Below are 16,787 nucleotides of genomic sequence, written 5' to 3' on the forward strand. Positions count from 1 at the left end.
GTAGATGAGGCTGGGTCTAGTCAGGTTATAGATGGTGGTGTAGATGAGGCTGGGTCCAGTCAGGTTATAGATGGGGGTGTAGATGAGGCTGGGTCTAGTAATGCCAGGGATGGTGGTGTAGATGAGGCTCGGTCTAGTCATGCTATAGATGGGGGTGTAGATGAGGCTGGGTTTAGTCATGCCAGGGATGGTGGTGTAGAAGAGTCTGGGTCTAGTCATGCTATAGATGGTGGTGTAGTTGAGTCTGGGTCTAGTCAGGTCATGGCTGGTGGTGTAGATAAGGCTGGGTCTAGACCCAGCCTCATCTACACCACCAGCCAGGTTATAGATGGTGGTGTAGTTGAGTCTGGGTCTAGTCAGGTCATGGCTGGTGGTGTAGATGAGGCTGGGTCTAGTCAGGTCATAGATGGTGGTGTAGATGAGGCTGGGTCTAGTCAGGTTATAGATGGTGTAGATGAGGCTTGGTCTAGTCAGGTTATAGATGAGGCTGGATCTAGTCATGTTATAGATGGTGTAGATGAGGCTGGGTCTAGTCAGGTTATAGATATTGTAGATGAGGCTGGGTCTAGTCATGTTATAGATGGTGTAGATGAGTCTGGGTCTAGTCATGTTATAGATGGTGTAGATTAGGCTGGGTCTAGTAATGTTATAGATGGTGGTGTAGATGAGGCTGGGTCTAGTCAGGTTATAGATGGTGTAGATGATGCTGGGTCTAGTCATGTTATAGATGGTGTAGATGAGCCTGGGTCTAGTCATGTTATAGATGGTGTAAATGAGTCTGGGTCTAGTCATGTTATAGATGGTGTAGATGAGGCTGGGTCTAGTTATGTTATAGATGGTGGTGTAGATGAGGCTGGGTCTAGTCAGGTTATAGATGGGGGTGTAGATGAGTCTGGGTCTAGTCAGGTTATAGATGGTGGTGTAGATGAGGCTGGGTCTAGTAATGCCAGGGATGGTGGTGTAGATGAGGCTGGGCCTAGTCATGCTATAGATGGGGGTGTAGATGAGGCTGGGTCTAGTAATGCCAGGGATGGTGGTGTAGATGAGACTGGGTCTAGTCAGGCTATAGATGGTGGTGTAGATGAGGCTGGGTCTAGTAATGCCAGGGATGGTGGTGTAGATGAGGCTGGGCCTAGTCATGCTATAGATGGGGGTGTAGATGAGACTGGGTCTAGTTATGTTATAGATGGTGGTGTAGATGAGGCTGGGTCTAGTCAGGTTATAGATGGTGGTGTAGATGAGTCTGGGTCTAGTCAGGTTATAGATGGTGGTGTAGATGAGTCTGGGTCTAGTCAGGTTATAGATGGTGGTGTAGATGAGTCTGGGTCTAGTCAGGTTATAGATGGGGTGTAGATGAGGCTGGGTCTAGTAATGCCAGGGATGGTGGTGTAGATGAGACTGGGTCTAGTCAGGCTATAGATGGTGGTGTAGATGAGGCTGGGTCTAGTAATGCCAGGGATGGTGGTGTAGATGAGGCTGGGTCTAGTCATGCTATAGATGGGGGTGTAGATGGCTGGGTTTAGTCATGCCAGGGATGGTGGTGTGGAAGAGTCTGGGTCTAGTCATGCTATCGATGGTGTTGTAGATGAGTCTGGGTCTAGTCATGCCAGGGATGGTGGTGTAGATGAGACTGGGTCTAGTCATGCTATAGATGGGGGTGTAGATGACTCTGGGTCTAGTCATGCCAGGGATGGTGGTGTAGATGAGTCTGGGTCTAGTCAGGTTATAGATGGGGGTGTAGATGAGGCTGGGTCTAGTCAGGTTATAGATGGGGGTGTAGATGAGTCTGGGACTAGTCAGGTTATAGATGATGGAGTAGATGATTCTGGGTCTAGTCAGGTTATAGAGGGGGGTGTAGATGAGGCTGGGTCTAGTCAGGTCATGGCTGGTGGTGTAGATGAGGCTGGGTCTAGTCAGCTTATAGATGGGGGTGTAGATGAGGCTGGGTCTAGTCATGTTATAGATGGTGTAGATGAGGCTGGGTCTAGTCATGTTATACATGGTGGTGTAGATGAGTCTGGGTCTAGTCATGTTATAGATGGTGTAGATGAGGCTGGGTCTAGTCAGGTTATAGATGGTGTAGATGAGTCTGGGTCTAGTCATGTTATAGATGGTGTGTAGATGAGGCTGGGTCTAGTCATGTTATAGATGGTGGTGTAGATGAGGCTGGGTCTAGTCAGGTTATAGATGGTGTAGATGAGGCTGGGTCTAGTCATGTTATAGATGGTGTAGATGAGGCTGGGTCAAGTCATGTTATAGATGGTGGTTTAGATGAGTCTGGGTCTAGTCAGGTTATAGATGGTGGTGTAGATGAGGCTGGGTATAGTCAGGTTATAGATGGGGGTGTAGATGAGTCTGGGTCTAGTCAGGTTATAGATGGTGGTGTAGATGAGTCTGGGTCTAGTCAGGTTATAGATGGTGGTGTAGATGAGTCTGGGTCTAGTCAGGTTATAGATGGGGGTGTAGATGAGGCTGGGTCTAGTAATGCCAGGGATGGTGGTGTAGATGAGACTGGGTCTAGTCAGGCTATAGATGGTGGTGTAGATGAGGCTGGGTCTAGTAATGCCAGGGATGGTGGTGTAGATGAGGCTGGGCCTAGTCATGCTATAGATGGGGGTGTAGATGAGACTGGGTCTAGTTATGTTATAGATGGTGGTGTAGATGAGGCTGGGTCTAGTCAGGTTATAGATGGGGGTGTAGATGAGTCTGGGTCTAGTCAGGTTATAGATGGTGGTGTAGATGAGTCTGGGTCTAGTCAGGTTATAGATGGTGGTGTAGATGAGTCTGGGTCTAGTCAGGTTATAGATGGGGGTGTAGATGAGGCTGGGTCTAGTAATGCCAGGGATGGTGGTGTAGATGAGACTGGGTCTAGTCAGGCTATAGATGGTGGTGTAGATGAGGCTGGGTCTAGTAATGCCAGGGATGGTGGTGTAGATGAGACTGGGTCTAGTCATGCTATAGATGGAGGTGTAGATGAGGCTGGGTCTAGTAATGCCAGGGATGGTGGTGTAGATGAGGCTGGGTCTAGTCATGCTATAGATGGGGGTGTAGATGAGGCTGGGTTTAGTCATGCCAGGGATGGTGGTGTGGAAGAGTCTGGGTCTAGTCATGCTATCGATGGTGTTGTAGATGAGTCTGGGTCTAGTCATGCCAGGGATGGTGGTGTAGATGAGACTGGGTCTAGTCATGCTATAGATGGGGGTGTAGATGACTCTGGGTCTAGTCATGCCAGGGATGGTGGTGTAGATGAGTCTGGGTCTAGTCAGGTTATAGATGGGGGTGTAGATGAGGCTGGGTCTAGTCAGGTTATAGATGGGGGTGTAGATGAGTCTGGGACTAGTCAGGTTATAGATGATGGAGTAGATGATTCTGGGTCTAGTCAGGTTATAGAGGGGGGTGTAGATGAGGCTGGGTCTAGTCAGGTCATGGCTGGTGGTGTAGATGAGGCTGGGTCTAGTCAGCTTATAGATGGGGGTGTAGATGAGGCTGGGTCTAGTCATGTTATAGATGGTGTAGATGAATCTGGGTCTAGTCATGTTATACATGGTGGTGTAGATGAGTCTGGGTCTAGTCATGTTATAGATGGTGTAGATGAGGCTGGGTCTAGTCAGGTTATAGATGGTGTAGATGAGGCTGGGTCTAGTCATGTTATAGATGGTGGTGTAGATGAGGCTGGGTCGTCAGGTTATAGATGGTGTAGATGAGGCTGGGTCTAGTCATGTTATAGATGGTGTAGATGAGGCTGGGTCAAGTCATGTTATAGATGGTGGTTTAGATGAGTCTGGGTCTAGTCAGGTTATAGATGGTGGTGTAGATGAGGCTGGGTCTAGTCAGGTTATAGATGGTGTAGATGAGGCTGGGTCTAGTCAGGTTATAGATGGTGGTGTAGATGAGGCTGGGTCTAGTAATGCCAGGGATGGTGGTGTAGATGAGGCTGGGTCTAGTCAGGTTATAGATGGGGGTGTAGATGAGTCTGGGTCTAGTCAGGTTATAGATGGTTGTGTAGATGAGTCTGGGTCTAGTCAGGTTATAGATGGTGGTGTAGATGAGTCTGGGTCTAGTCAGGTTATAGATGGGGGTGTAGATGAGGCTGGGTCTAGTAATGCCAGGGATGGTGGTGTAGATGAGACTGGGTCTAGTCAGGCTATAGATGGTGGTGTAGATGAGGCTGGGTCTAGTAATGCCAGGGATGGTGGTGTAGATGAGGCTGGGCCTAGTCATGCTATAGATGGGGGTGTAGATGAGACTGGGTCTAGTCAGGTTATAGATGGTGGTGTAGTTGAGGCTGGGTCTAGTCAGGTTATAGATGGGGGTGTAGATGAGTCTGGGTCTAGTCAGGTTATAGATGGGGGTGTAGATGAGACTGGGTCTAGTCAGGTTATAGATGGTGGTGTAGTTGAGGCTGGGTCTAGTCAGGTTATAGATGGGGGTGTAGATGAGGCTGGGTCTAGTAATGCCAGGGATAGTGGTGTAGATGAGACTGGGTCTAGTCAGGCTATAGATGGTGGTGTAGATGAGGCTGGGTCTAGTAATGCCAGGGATGGTGGTGTAGATGAGGCTGGGCCTAGTCATGCTATAGATGGGGGTGTAGATGAGACTGGGTCTAGTCAGGTTATAGATGGTGGTGTAGTTGAGGCTGGGTCTAGTCAGGTTATAGATGGGGGTGTAGATGAGTCTGGGTCTAGTCAGGTTATAGATGGGCGTGTAGATGAGTCTGGGTCTAGTCAGGTTATAGATGGTGGTGTAGATGAGGCTGGGTCTAGTAATGCCAGGGATGGTGGTGTAGATGAGACTGGGTCTAGTCATGCTATAGATGGGGGTGTAGATGAGGCTGGGTCTAGTAATGCCAGGGATGGTGGTGTAGATGAGGCTGGGTCTAGTCATGCTATAGATGGGGGTGTAGATGAGGCTGGGTTTAGTCATGCCAGTGATGGTGGTGTGAAGAGTCTGGGTCTAGTCATGCTATAGATGGTGTTGTAGATGAGTCTGGGTCTAGTCATGTTATAGGGATGGTGGTGTAGATGAGACTGGGTCTAGTCATGCTGTAGATGGGGGTGTAGATGACTCTGGGTCTAGTCATGCCAGGGATGGTGGTGTAGATGAGTCTGGGTCTAGTCAGGTTATAGATGGGGGTGTAGATGAGGCTGGGTCTAGTCAGGTTATAGATGGGGGTGTAGATGAGTCTGGGTCTAGTCAGGTTATAGATGATGGAGTAGATGATTCTGGGTCTAGTCAGGTTATAGATGGGGGTGTAGATGAGGCTGGGTCTAGTCATGTTATAGATGGTGGTGTAGATGAATCTGGGTCTAGTCATGTTATAGATGGTGTAGATGAGGCTGGGTCTAGTCAGGTTATAGATGGTGTAGATGAGGCTGGTCTCAGTCATGTTATAGATGGTGTAGATGAGTCTGGGTCTAGTCATGTTATAGATGGTGTAGATGAGTCTGGGTCTAGTCATGTTATAGATGGTGTAGATGAGTCTGGGTCTAGTCATGTTATAGAGGGTGTAGATGAGGCAGGGTCTAGTCATGTTATAGATGGTGGTGTAGATGAGGCTGGGTCGTCAGGTTATAGATGGTGTAGATGAGGCTGGGTCTAGTCATGTTATAGATGGTGTAGATGAGGCTGGGTCAGTCATGTTATAGATGGTGGTGTAGATGAGTCTGGGTCTAGTCAGGTTATAGATGGTGGTGTAGATGAGGCTGGGTCTAGTCAGGTTATAGATGGTGTAGATGAGGCTGGGTCTAGTCAGGTTATAGATGGTGGTGTAGATGAGGCTGGGTCTAGTAATGCCTGGGATGGTGGTGTAGATGAGACTGGGTCTAGTCATGCTATAGATGGGGGTGTAGATGAGGCTGGGTCTAGTAATGCCAGGGATGGTGGTGTAGATGAGGCTGGGTCTAGTCATGCTATAGATGGGGGTGTAGATGAGGCTGGGTTTAGTCATGCCAGGGATGGTGGTGTAGATGAGTCTGGGTCTAGTCAGGTTATAGATGGGGGTGTAGATGAGGCTGGGTCTAGTCAGGTTATAGATGGTGGTGTAGATGAGGCTGGGTCTAGTCAGGTTATAGATGGGGGTGTAGATGAGGCTGGGTCTAGTCAGGTTATAGATGGTGGTGTAGATGAGTCTGGGTCTAGTCAGGTTATAGATGGGGGTGTAGATGAGGCTGGGTCTAGTCAGGTTATAGATGGGGGTGTAGATGAGTCTGGGTCTAGTCAGGTTATAGATGGTGGTGTAGATGAGGCTGGGTCTAGTCAGGTTATAGATGGTGTAGATGAGTCTGGGTCTAGTCATGTTATAGATGGTGTAGATGAGGCTGGGTCTAGTCATGTTATAGATGGTGGTGTAGATGAGTCTGGGTCTAGTCAGGTTATAGATGGTGGTGTAGATGAGGCTAGGTCTAGTAATGCCAGGGATGGTGGTGTAGATGAGACTGGGACTAGTCAAGCTATAGATGGGGGTGTAGATGAGGCTGGGTCTAGTCAGGTTATAGATGGGGGTGTAGATGAGGCTGGGTCTAGTCATGTTATAGATGGGGGTGTAGATGAGGCTGGGTCTAGTCAGGTTATAGATGGTGGTGTAGATGAGGCTGGGTCTAGTCAGGTTATAGATGGTGTAGATGAGGCTTGGTCTAGTCAGGTTATAGATGAGGCTGGATCTAGTCATGTTATAGATGGTGTAGATGAGTCTGGGTCTAGTCATGTTATAGATGGTGGTGTAGATGAGTCTGGGTCTAGTCATGTTATAGATGGTGGTGTAGATGAGGCTGGGTCTAGTCAGGTTATAGATGGTGTAGATGAGGCTGGGTCTAGTCAGGTTATAGATGGTGGTGTAGATGAGTCTGGGTCTAGTCAGGTTATAGATGGTGGTGTAGATGAGGCTGGGTCTAGTAATGCCAGGGATGGTGGTGTAGATGAGACTGGGTCTAGTCAGGCTATAGATGGGGTGTAGATGAGGCTGGGTCTAGTCATGCTATAGATGGTGGTGTAGATGAGTCTGGGTCTAGTCATGTTATAGATGGTGTAGATGAGGCTGGGTCTAGTCATGTTATAGATGGTGTAGATGAGGCTGGGTCTAGTCATGTTATAGATGGTGGTGTAGATGAGTCTGGGTCTAGTCATGTTATAGATGGTGTAGATGAGTCTGGGTCTAGTCATGCTATAGATGGTGGTGTAGATGAGGCTGGGTCTAGTCAGGTTATAGATGGTGGTGTAGATGAGGCTGGGTCTAGTCAGGTTATAGATGGGGGTGTAGATGAGTCTGGGTCTAGTCAGGTTATAGATGGTGGTGTAGATGAGTCTGGGTCTAGTCAGGTTATAGATGGGGGTGTAGATGAGGCTGGGTCTAGTCAGGTTATAGATGGTGGTGTAGATGAGTCTGGGTCTGTTCATGTTATAGATGGGGGTGTAGAAGAGGCTGGGTCTAGTCAGGTCATGGCTGGTGGTGTAGATGAGGCTGGGTCTAGTCAGGTTATAGATGGGGGTGTAGATGAGGCTGGGTCTAGTCATGTTATAGATGGTGGTGTAGATGAGGCTGGTTCTAGTCATGCTATAGATGGTGGTGTAGATGAGTCTGGGTCTAGTCATGTTATAGATGGTGTAGATGAGCCTGGGTCTAGTCATGTTATAGATGGTGAAGATGAGTCTGGGTCTAGTCATGTTATAGATGGTGTAGATGAGGCTGGGTCTAGTCATGTTATAGATGGTGTAGATGAGGCTGGGTCTAGTCATGTTATAGATGGTGGTGTAGATGAGGCTAGGTCTAGTAATGGCAGGGATGCTGGTGTAGATGAGACTGGGACTAGTCAGGCTATAGATGGAGTTGTAGATGAGGCTGGGTCTATTCAGGTTATAGATGGGGGTGTAGATGAGGCTGGGTCTAGTCAGGTTATAGATGGTGGTGTAGATGAATCTGGGTCTGTTCATGTTATAGATGGGGGTGTAGAAGAGGCTGGGTCTAGTCAGGTCATGGCAGGTGGTGTAGATGAGGCTGGGTCTAGTCAGGTTATAGATGGTGGTGTAGATGAGGCTGGGTCTAGTCAGGTTATAGATGGTGTAGATGAGGCTTGGTCTAGTCAGGTTATAGATGAGGCTGGATCTAGTCATGTTATAGATGGTGTAGATGAGTCTGGGTCTAGTCATGTTATAGATGGTGGTGTAGATGAGTCTGGGCCTAGTCATGTTATAGATGGTGGTGTAGATGAGGCTGGGTCTAGTCAGGTTATAGATGGTGTAGATGAGGCTGGGTCTAGTCAGGCTATAGATGGTGGTGTAGACGAGTCTGGGTCTAGTCAGGTTATAGATGGTGGTGTAGATGAGGCTGGGTCTAGTAATGCCAGGGATCGTGGTGTAGATGAGACTGGGTCTAGTCAGGCTATAGATGGGGGTGTAGATGAGGCTGGGTCTAGTCATGCTATAGATGGGGGTGTAGATGAGGCTGGGTCTAGTCAGGTTATAGATGGGGGTGTAGATGAGTCTGGGTCTAGTCAGGTTATAGATGATGGAGTAGATGATTCTGGGTCTAGTCAGGTTATAGATGGGGTGTAGATGAGGCTGGGTCTAGTCAGGTCATGGCTGGTGGTGTAGATGAGGCTGGGTCTAGTCAGGTTATAGATGGGGGTGTAGATGAGGCTGGGTCTAGTCATGTTATAGATGGTGGTAGATGAATCTGGGTCTAGTCATGTTATGATGGTGGTGTAGATGAGTCTGGGTCTAGTCATGTTATAGATGGTGTAGATGAGGCTGGGTCTAGTCAGGTTATAGATGGTGTAGATGAGGCTGGTTCAAGTCATGTTATAGATGGTGTAGATGAGTCTGGGTCTAGTCATGTTATAGATGGTGTAGATGAGTCTGGGTCTAGTCATGTTATAGATGGTGTAGATGAGTCTGGGTCTAGTCATGTTATAGAGGGTGTAGATGAGGCCGGGTCTAGTCATGTTATAGATGGTGGTGTAGATGAGGCTGGGTCGTCAGGTTATAGATGGTGTAGATGAGGCTGGGTCTAGTCATGTTATAGATGGTGTAGATGAGGCTGGGTCAAGTCATGTTATAGATGGTGGTGTAGATGAGTCTGGGTCTAGTGAGGTTATAGATGGTGGTTTAGATGAGGCTGGGTCTAGTCAGGTTATAGATGGTGTAGATGAGGCTGGGTCTAGTCAGGTTATAGATGGTGGTGTAGATGAGGCTGGGTCTAGTAATGCCAGGGATGGTGGTGTAGATGAGACTGGGTCTAGTCATGCTATAGATGGGGGTGTAGATGAGGCTGGGTCTAGTAATGCCAGGGATGGTGGTGTAGATGAGGCTGGGTCTAGTCATGCTATAGATGGGGGTGTAGATGAGGCTGGGTTTAGTCATGCCAGGGATGGTGGTGTAGATGAGTCTGGGTCTAGTCAGGTTATAGATGGGGGTGTAGATGAGGCTGGGTCTAGTCAGGTTATAGATGGTGGTGTAGTTGAGGCTGGGTCTAGTCAGGTTATAGATGGGGGTGTAGATGAGGCTGGGTCTAGTCAGGTTATAGATGGTGGTGTAGATGAGGCTGGGTCTAGTCATGTTATAGATGGTGGTGTAGATGAGGCTGGGTCTAGTAATGTCAGGGATGGTGGTATAGATGAGACTGGGTCTAGGCATGCTATAGATGGGGGTGTAGATGAGGCTGGGTCTAGTAATGCCAGGTATGGTGGTGTAGATGAGGCTGGGCCTAGTCATGCTATAGATGGGGGTGTAGACGAGGCTGGGTTTAGTCATGCCAGGGATGGTGGTGTAGATGAGTCTGGGTCTAGTCATGCTATAGATGGTGGTGTAGATGAGTCTGGGTCTAGTCATGCCAGGGATGGTGGTGTAGATGAGTCTGGGTCTAGTCAGGTTATAGATGGGGGTGTAGATGAGGCTGGGTCTAGTCAGGTTATAGATGGTGGTGTAGTTGAGGCTGGGTCTAGTCAGGTTATAGATGGGGGTGTAGATGAGTCTGGGTCTAGTCAGGTTATAGATGGTGGTGTAGATGAGTCTGGGTCTAGTCAGGTTATAGATGGGGTGTAGATGAGGCTGGGTCTAGTCAGGTTATAGATGGGGGTGTAGATGAGGCTGGGTCTAGTCAGGTTATAGATGGTGGTGTAGATGAGGCTGGGTCTAGTCAGGTTATAGATGGTGTAGATGAGTCTGGGTCTAGTCATGTTATAGATGGTGGTGTAGATGAGGCTGGGTCTAGTCATGTTATAGATGGTGGTGTAGATGAGCCTGGGTCTAGTCAGGTTATAGATGGTGGTGTAGATGAGGCTGGTCTAGTCAGGTTATAGATGATGTAGATAAGGCTTGGTCAAGTCAGGTTATAGATGGTGGTGTAGATGAGGCTGGGTCTAGTCAGGTTATAGATGGTGGTGTTGATGAGGCTGGGTCTAGTCAGGTTATAGATGGTGGTGTAGATGAGACTGGGAATAGTCATGTTATAGATGGTGTAGATGAGGCTTGGTCTAGTCAGGTTGTAGATGGGGGTTTAGATGAGGCTGGTCTAGTCATGTTATAGATGGTGGTGTAGTTGAGGCTGGGTCTAGTCAGGTTATAGATGGTGTAGATGAGGCTGGGTCTAGTCATGTTATAGATGGTGTAGATGAGGCTGGGTCTAGTCATGTTATAGATGGTGGTGTAGATGAGTCTGGGTCTAGTCAGGTTATAGATGGTGGTGTAGATGAGGCTGGGTCTAGTCAGGTTATAGATGGTGTAGATGAGGCTGGGTCTAGTCAGGTTATAGATGGTGGTGTAGATGAGGCTGGGTCTAGTAATGCCAGGGATGGTGGTGTAGATGAGACTGGGTCTAGTCATGCTATAGATGGGGGTGTAGATGAGGCTGGGTCTAGTCATGCCAGGGATGGTGGTGTAGATGAGGCTGGGTCTAGTCATGCTATAGATGGGGTGTAGATGAGGCTGGGTTTAGTCATGCCAGGGATGGTGGTGTAGATGAGTCTGGGTCTAGTCAGGTTATAGATGGGGGTGTAGATGAGGCTGGGTCTAGTCAGGTTATAGATGGTGGTGTAGTTGAGGCTGGGTCTAGTCAGGTTATAGATGGGGGTGTAGATGAGGCTGGGTCTAGTCAGGTTATAGATGGTGGTGTAGATGAGGCTGGGTCTAGTCATGTTATAGATGGTGGTGTAGATGAGGCTGGGTCTAGTAATGTCAGGGATGGTGGTATAGATGAGACTGGGTCTAGGCATGCTATAGATGGGGGTGTGATGAGGCTGGGTCTAGTCATGCCAGGTATGGTGGTGTAGATGAGGCTGGGCCTAGTCATGCTATAGATGGGGGTGTAGACGAGGCTGGGTTTAGTCATGCCAGGGATGGTGGTGTAGATGAGTCTGGGTCTAGTCATGCTATAGATGGTGGTGTAGATGAGTCTGGGTCTAGTCATGCCAGGGATGGTGGTGTAGATGAGTCTGGGTCTAGTCAGGTTATAGATGGGGGTGTAGATGAGGCTGGGTCTAGTCAGGTTATAGATGGTGGTGTAGATGAGGCTGGGTCTAGTCAGGTTATAGATGGGGGTGTAGATGAGTCTGGGTCTAGTCAGGTTATAGATGGTGGTGTAGATGAGTCTGGGTCTAGTCAGGTTATAGATGGGGGTGTAGATGAGGCTGGGTCTAGTCAGGTTATAGATGGGGGTGTAGATGAGTCTGGGTCTAGTCAGGTTATAGATGGTGGTGTAGATGAGGCTGGGTCTAGTCAGGTTATAGATGGTGTAGATGAGTCTGGGTCTAGTCATGTTATAGATGGTGTAGATGAGGCTGGGTCTAGTCATGTTATAGATGGTGGTGTAGATGAGTCTGGGTCTAGTCAGGTTATAGATGGTGGTGTAGATGAGGCTGGGTCTAGTCAGGTCATGGATGGTGGTGTAGATGAGGCTGGGTCTAGTCAGGTTATAGATGGTGGTGTAGATGAGGCTGGGTCTAGTCAGGTTATAGATGGTGTAGATGAGGCTGGGTCTAGTCAGGTTATAGATGGTGGCTGATGAGTCTGGGTCTCATGTTATAGATGGTGTAGATGAGTCTGGGTCTAGTCAGGTCATAGATGGGGTGTAGATGAGTCTGGGTCTAGTCAGGTTATAGATGGTGGTGTAGATGAGTCTGGGTCTAGTCAGGTTATAGATGGTGGTGTAGATGAGGCTGGGTCTAGTCATGCTATAGATGGTGGTGTAGATGAGTCTGGGTCTAGTCATGTTATAGATGGTGTAGATGAGGCTGGGTCTAGTCATGTTATAGATGGTGTAGATGAGTCTGGGTCTAGTCAGGTTATAGATGGGGGTGTAGATGAGTCTGGGTCTAGTCAGGTTATAGATGGTGGTGTAGATGAGTCTGGGTCTAGTCAGGTTATAGATGGTGGTGTAGATGAGTCTGGGTCTAGTCAGGTTATAGATGGTGGTGTAGATGAGTCTGGGTCTAGTCAGGTTATAGATGGGGGTGTAGATGAGGCTGGGTCTAGTAATGCCAGGGATAGTGGTGTAGACGAGACTGGGTCTAGTCAGGCTATAGATGGTGGTGTAGATGAGGCTGGGTCTAGTCATGTTATAGATGGTGTAGATGAGGCTGGGTCTAGTCAGGTTATAGATATTGTAGATGAGGCTGGGTCTAGTCATGTTATAGATGGTGTAGATGAGTCTGGGTCTAGTCATATTATAGATGGTGTAGATGAGTCTGGGTCTAGTCATGTTATAGATGGTGTAGATGAGTCTGGGCCTAGTCATGCTATAGATGGGCGTGTAGATGAGGCTGGGTCTAGTCAGGTTATAGATGGTGGTGTAGTTGAGGCTGGTTTTAGTCAGGTTATAGATGGGGGTGTAGATTAGTCTGGGTCTAGTCAGGTTATAGCTGGTGGTGTAGATGAGTCTGGGTCTAGTCAGGTTATAGATGGGGGTGTAGATGAGGCTGGGTCTAGTCAGGTTATAGATGGTGGTGTAGATGAGTCTGGGTCTGTTCATGTCATAGATGGGGGTGTAGAAGAGGCTGGGTCTAGTCAGGTCATGGCTGGTGGTGTAGATGAGGCTGGGTCTAGTCAGGTTATAGATGGTGGTGTAGATGAGACTGGGACTAGTCAGGCTATAGATGGAGTTGTAGATGAGGCTGGGTCTAGTCAGGTTATAGATGGGGGTGTAGATGAGGCTGGGTCTAGTCAGGTTATAGATGGTGGTGTAGATGAATCTGGGTCTGTTCATGTTATAGATGGGGGTGTAGAAGAGGCTGGGTCTAGTCAGGTCATGGCAGGTGGTGTAGATGAGGCTGGGTCTAGTCAGGTTATAGATGGTGGTGTAGATGAGGCTGGGTCTAGTCAGGTTATAGATGGTGTAGATGAGGCTTGGTCTAGTCAGGTTATAGATGAGGCTGGATCTAGTCATGTTATAGATGGTGTAGATGAGTCTGGGTCTAGTCATGTTATAGATAGTGGTGTAGATGAGGTTGGGTCTAGTCAGATTATAGATGGTGTAGATGAGGCTGGGTCTAGTCAGGCTATAGATGGTGGTGTAGATGAGTCTGGGTCTAGTCAGGTTATAGATGGTGGTGTAGATGAGGCTGGGTCTAGTAATGCCAGGGATGGTGGTGTAGATGAGACTGGGTCTAGTCAGGCTATAGATGGGGGTGTAGATGAGGCTGGGTCTAGTCATGCTATAGATGGTGGTGTAGATGAGTCTGGGTCTAGTCATGTTATAGATGGTGTAGATGAGCCTGGGTCTAGTCATGTTATAGATGGTGTAGATGAGTCTGGGTCTAGTCATGTTATAGATGGTGGTGTAGATGAGGCTGGGTCTAGTCAGGTTATAGATGGGGGTGTAGATGAGTCTGGGTCTAGTCAGGTTATAGATGGTGGTGTAGATGAGTCTGGGTCTAGTCAGGTTATAGATGGTGGTGTAGCTGAGTCTGGGTCTAGTCAGGTTATAGATGGTGGTGTAGATGAGTCTGGGTCTAGTCAGGTTATAGATGGGGGTGTAGATGAGGCTGGGTCTAGTAATGCCAGGGATGGTGGTGTAGATGAGACTGGGTCTAGTCAGGCTATAGATGGTGGTGTAGATGAGGCTGGGTCTAGTCATGTTATAGATGGTGTAGATGAGGCTGGGTCTAGTCAGGTTATAGATATTGTAGATGAGGCTGGGTCTAGTCATGTTATAGATGGTGAGGATGAGTCTGGGTCTATTCATATTATAGATGGTGTAGATGCGTCTGGGTCTAGTCATGTTATAGATGGTGTAGATGAGTCTGGGCCTAGTCATGCTATAGATGGGGGTGTAGATGAGGCTGGGTCTAGTCAGGTTATAGATGGTGGTGTAGTTGAGGCTGGGTTTAGTCAGGTTATAGATGGGGGTGTAGATTAGTCTGGGTCTAGTCAGGTTATAGCTGGTGGTGTAGATGAGTCTGGGTCTAGTCAGGTTATAGATGGGGGTGTAGATGAGGCTGGGTATAGTCAGGTTATAGATGGTGGTGTAGATGAGTCTGGGTCTGTTCATGTCATAGATGGTGGTGTAGAAGAGGCTCGGTCTAGTCAGGTCATGGCTGGTGGTGTAGATGAGGCTGGGTCTAGTCAGGTTATAGATGGTGGTGTAGATGAGGCTGGGTCTAGTCAGGTTATAGATGGTGTAGATGAGTCTGGGTCTAGTCATGTTATAGATGGTGTAGATGAGGCTGGGTCTAGTCATGTTATAGATGGCGGTGTAGATGAGGCTGGGTCTAGTAATGCCAGGGATGGTGGTGTAGATGAGACTGGGTCTAGTCAGGCTATAGATGGGGGTGTTGATGAGGCTGGGTCTAGTCATGCTATAGATTGTGGTGTAGATGAGTCTGGGTCTAGTCATGCTATAGATGGTGGTGTAGATGAGTCTGGGTCTAGTCATGCCAGGGATGGTGGTGTAGATGAGTCTGGGTCTAGTCAGGTTATAGATGGGGGTGTAGATGAGGCTGGGTCTAGTCAGTTTATAGATGGTGGTGTAGATGAGTCTGGGTCTAGTCAGGTTATAGATGGGGGTGTAGATGAGGCTGGGTCTAGTCAGGTTATAGATGGTGGTGTACATGAGTCTGGGTCTGGTCAGTTTATAGATGGGGGTGTAGAAGAGGCTGGGTCTAGTCAGGTCATGGCTGGTGGTGTAGATGAGACTGGGTCTAGTCAGCTTATAGATGGGGTGTAGATGAGGCTGGGTCTAGTCATGTTATAGATGGTGTAGATGAGTCTGGGTCTAGTCATGTTATACATGGTGGTGTAGATGAGTCTGGGTCTAGTCATGTTATAGATGGTGTAGATGAGGCTGGGTCTAGTCAGGTTATAGATGGTGGTGTAGATGAGGCTGGGTCTAGTCATGCTATAGATGGGGGTGTAGATGAGGCTGGGTCTAGTAATGCCAGGGATGGTGGTGTAGATGAGACTGGGTCTAGTCATGCTATAGATGGGGGTGTAGATGAGGCTGGGTCTAGTAATGCCAGGGATGGTGGTGTAGATGAGGCTGGGTCTAGTCATTCTATAGATGGGGGTGTAGATGAGGCTGGGTTTAGTCATGCCAGGGATGGTGGTGTAGAAGAGTCCGGGTCTAGTCATGCTATCGATGGTGGTGTAGATGAGTCTGGGTCTAGTCATGCCAGGGATGGTGGTGTAGATGAGTCTGGGTCTAGTCAGGTTATAGATGGGGGTGTAGATGAGGCTGGGTCTAGTCAGGTTATAGATGATGGTGTAGTTGAGGCTGGGTCTAGTCAGGTTATAGATGGGGGTGTAGATGAGGCTGGGTCTAGTCATGCTATAGATTGTGGTGTAGATGAGTCTGGGTCTAGTCATGCTATAGATGGTGGTGTAGATGAGTCTGGGTCTAGTCATGCCAGGGATGGTGGTGTAGATGAGTCTGGGTCTAGTCAGGTTATAGATGGGGGTGTAGATGAGGCTGGGTCTAGTCATGTTATAGATGGTGTAGATGAGTCTGGGTCTAGTCATGTTATAGATGGTGGTGTAGATGAGTCTGGGTCTAGTCAGGTTATAGATGGTGGTGTAGATGAGTCTGGGTCTAGTCATGTTATAGATGGTGGTGTAGATGAGGCTGGGTCTAGTCAGGTTATAGATGGTGGGGTAGATGAGGCTGGGTCTAGTCAGGCTATAGATGGTGGTGTAGATGAGTCTGGGTATAGTCAGGTTATAGATGGTGGTGTAGATGAGGCTGGGTCTAGTCAGGTTATAGATGAGGCTGGATCTAGTCATGTTATAGATGGTGTAGATGAGTCTGGGTCTAGTCATGTTATAGATAGTGGTGTAGATGAGGCTGGGTCTAGTCAGGTTATAGATGGTGTAGATGAGGCTGGGTCTAGTCAGGTTATAGATGGTGGTGTAGATGAGTCTGGGTCTAGTCAGGTTATAGATGGTGGTGTAGATGAGGCTGGGTCTAGTCAGGTTATAGATGGTGTAGATGAGGCTGGGTCTAGTCAGGTTATAGATGGTGATGTAGATGAGGCTGGGTCTAGTCAGGTTATAGATGGTGGTGTAGATGAGTTTGGGTCTAGTCAGTTATAGATGGGGGTGTAGATGAGGCTGGGTCTAGTCAGGTTATAGATGGGTGGTGTAGATGAGGCTGGGTCTAGTCAGGTTATAGATGGGGGTGTAGATGAGGCTGGGTCTAGTCATGTTATAGATGGTGTAGATGAATCTGGGTCTAGTCATGTTATACATGGTGGTGTAGATGAGTCTGGGTCTAGTCATGTTATAGATGGTGTAGATGAGGCTGGGTCTAGTCAGGTTATAGATGGTGTAGATGAGGCTGGTTCAAGTCATGTTATAGATGGTGTAGA

The sequence above is a fragment of the Oncorhynchus tshawytscha genome, linkage group LG31 (assembly GCF_018296145.1).
Source record: "Oncorhynchus tshawytscha isolate Ot180627B linkage group LG31, Otsh_v2.0, whole genome shotgun sequence".
Taxonomy (NCBI): domain Eukaryota; kingdom Metazoa; phylum Chordata; class Actinopteri; order Salmoniformes; family Salmonidae; genus Oncorhynchus; species Oncorhynchus tshawytscha.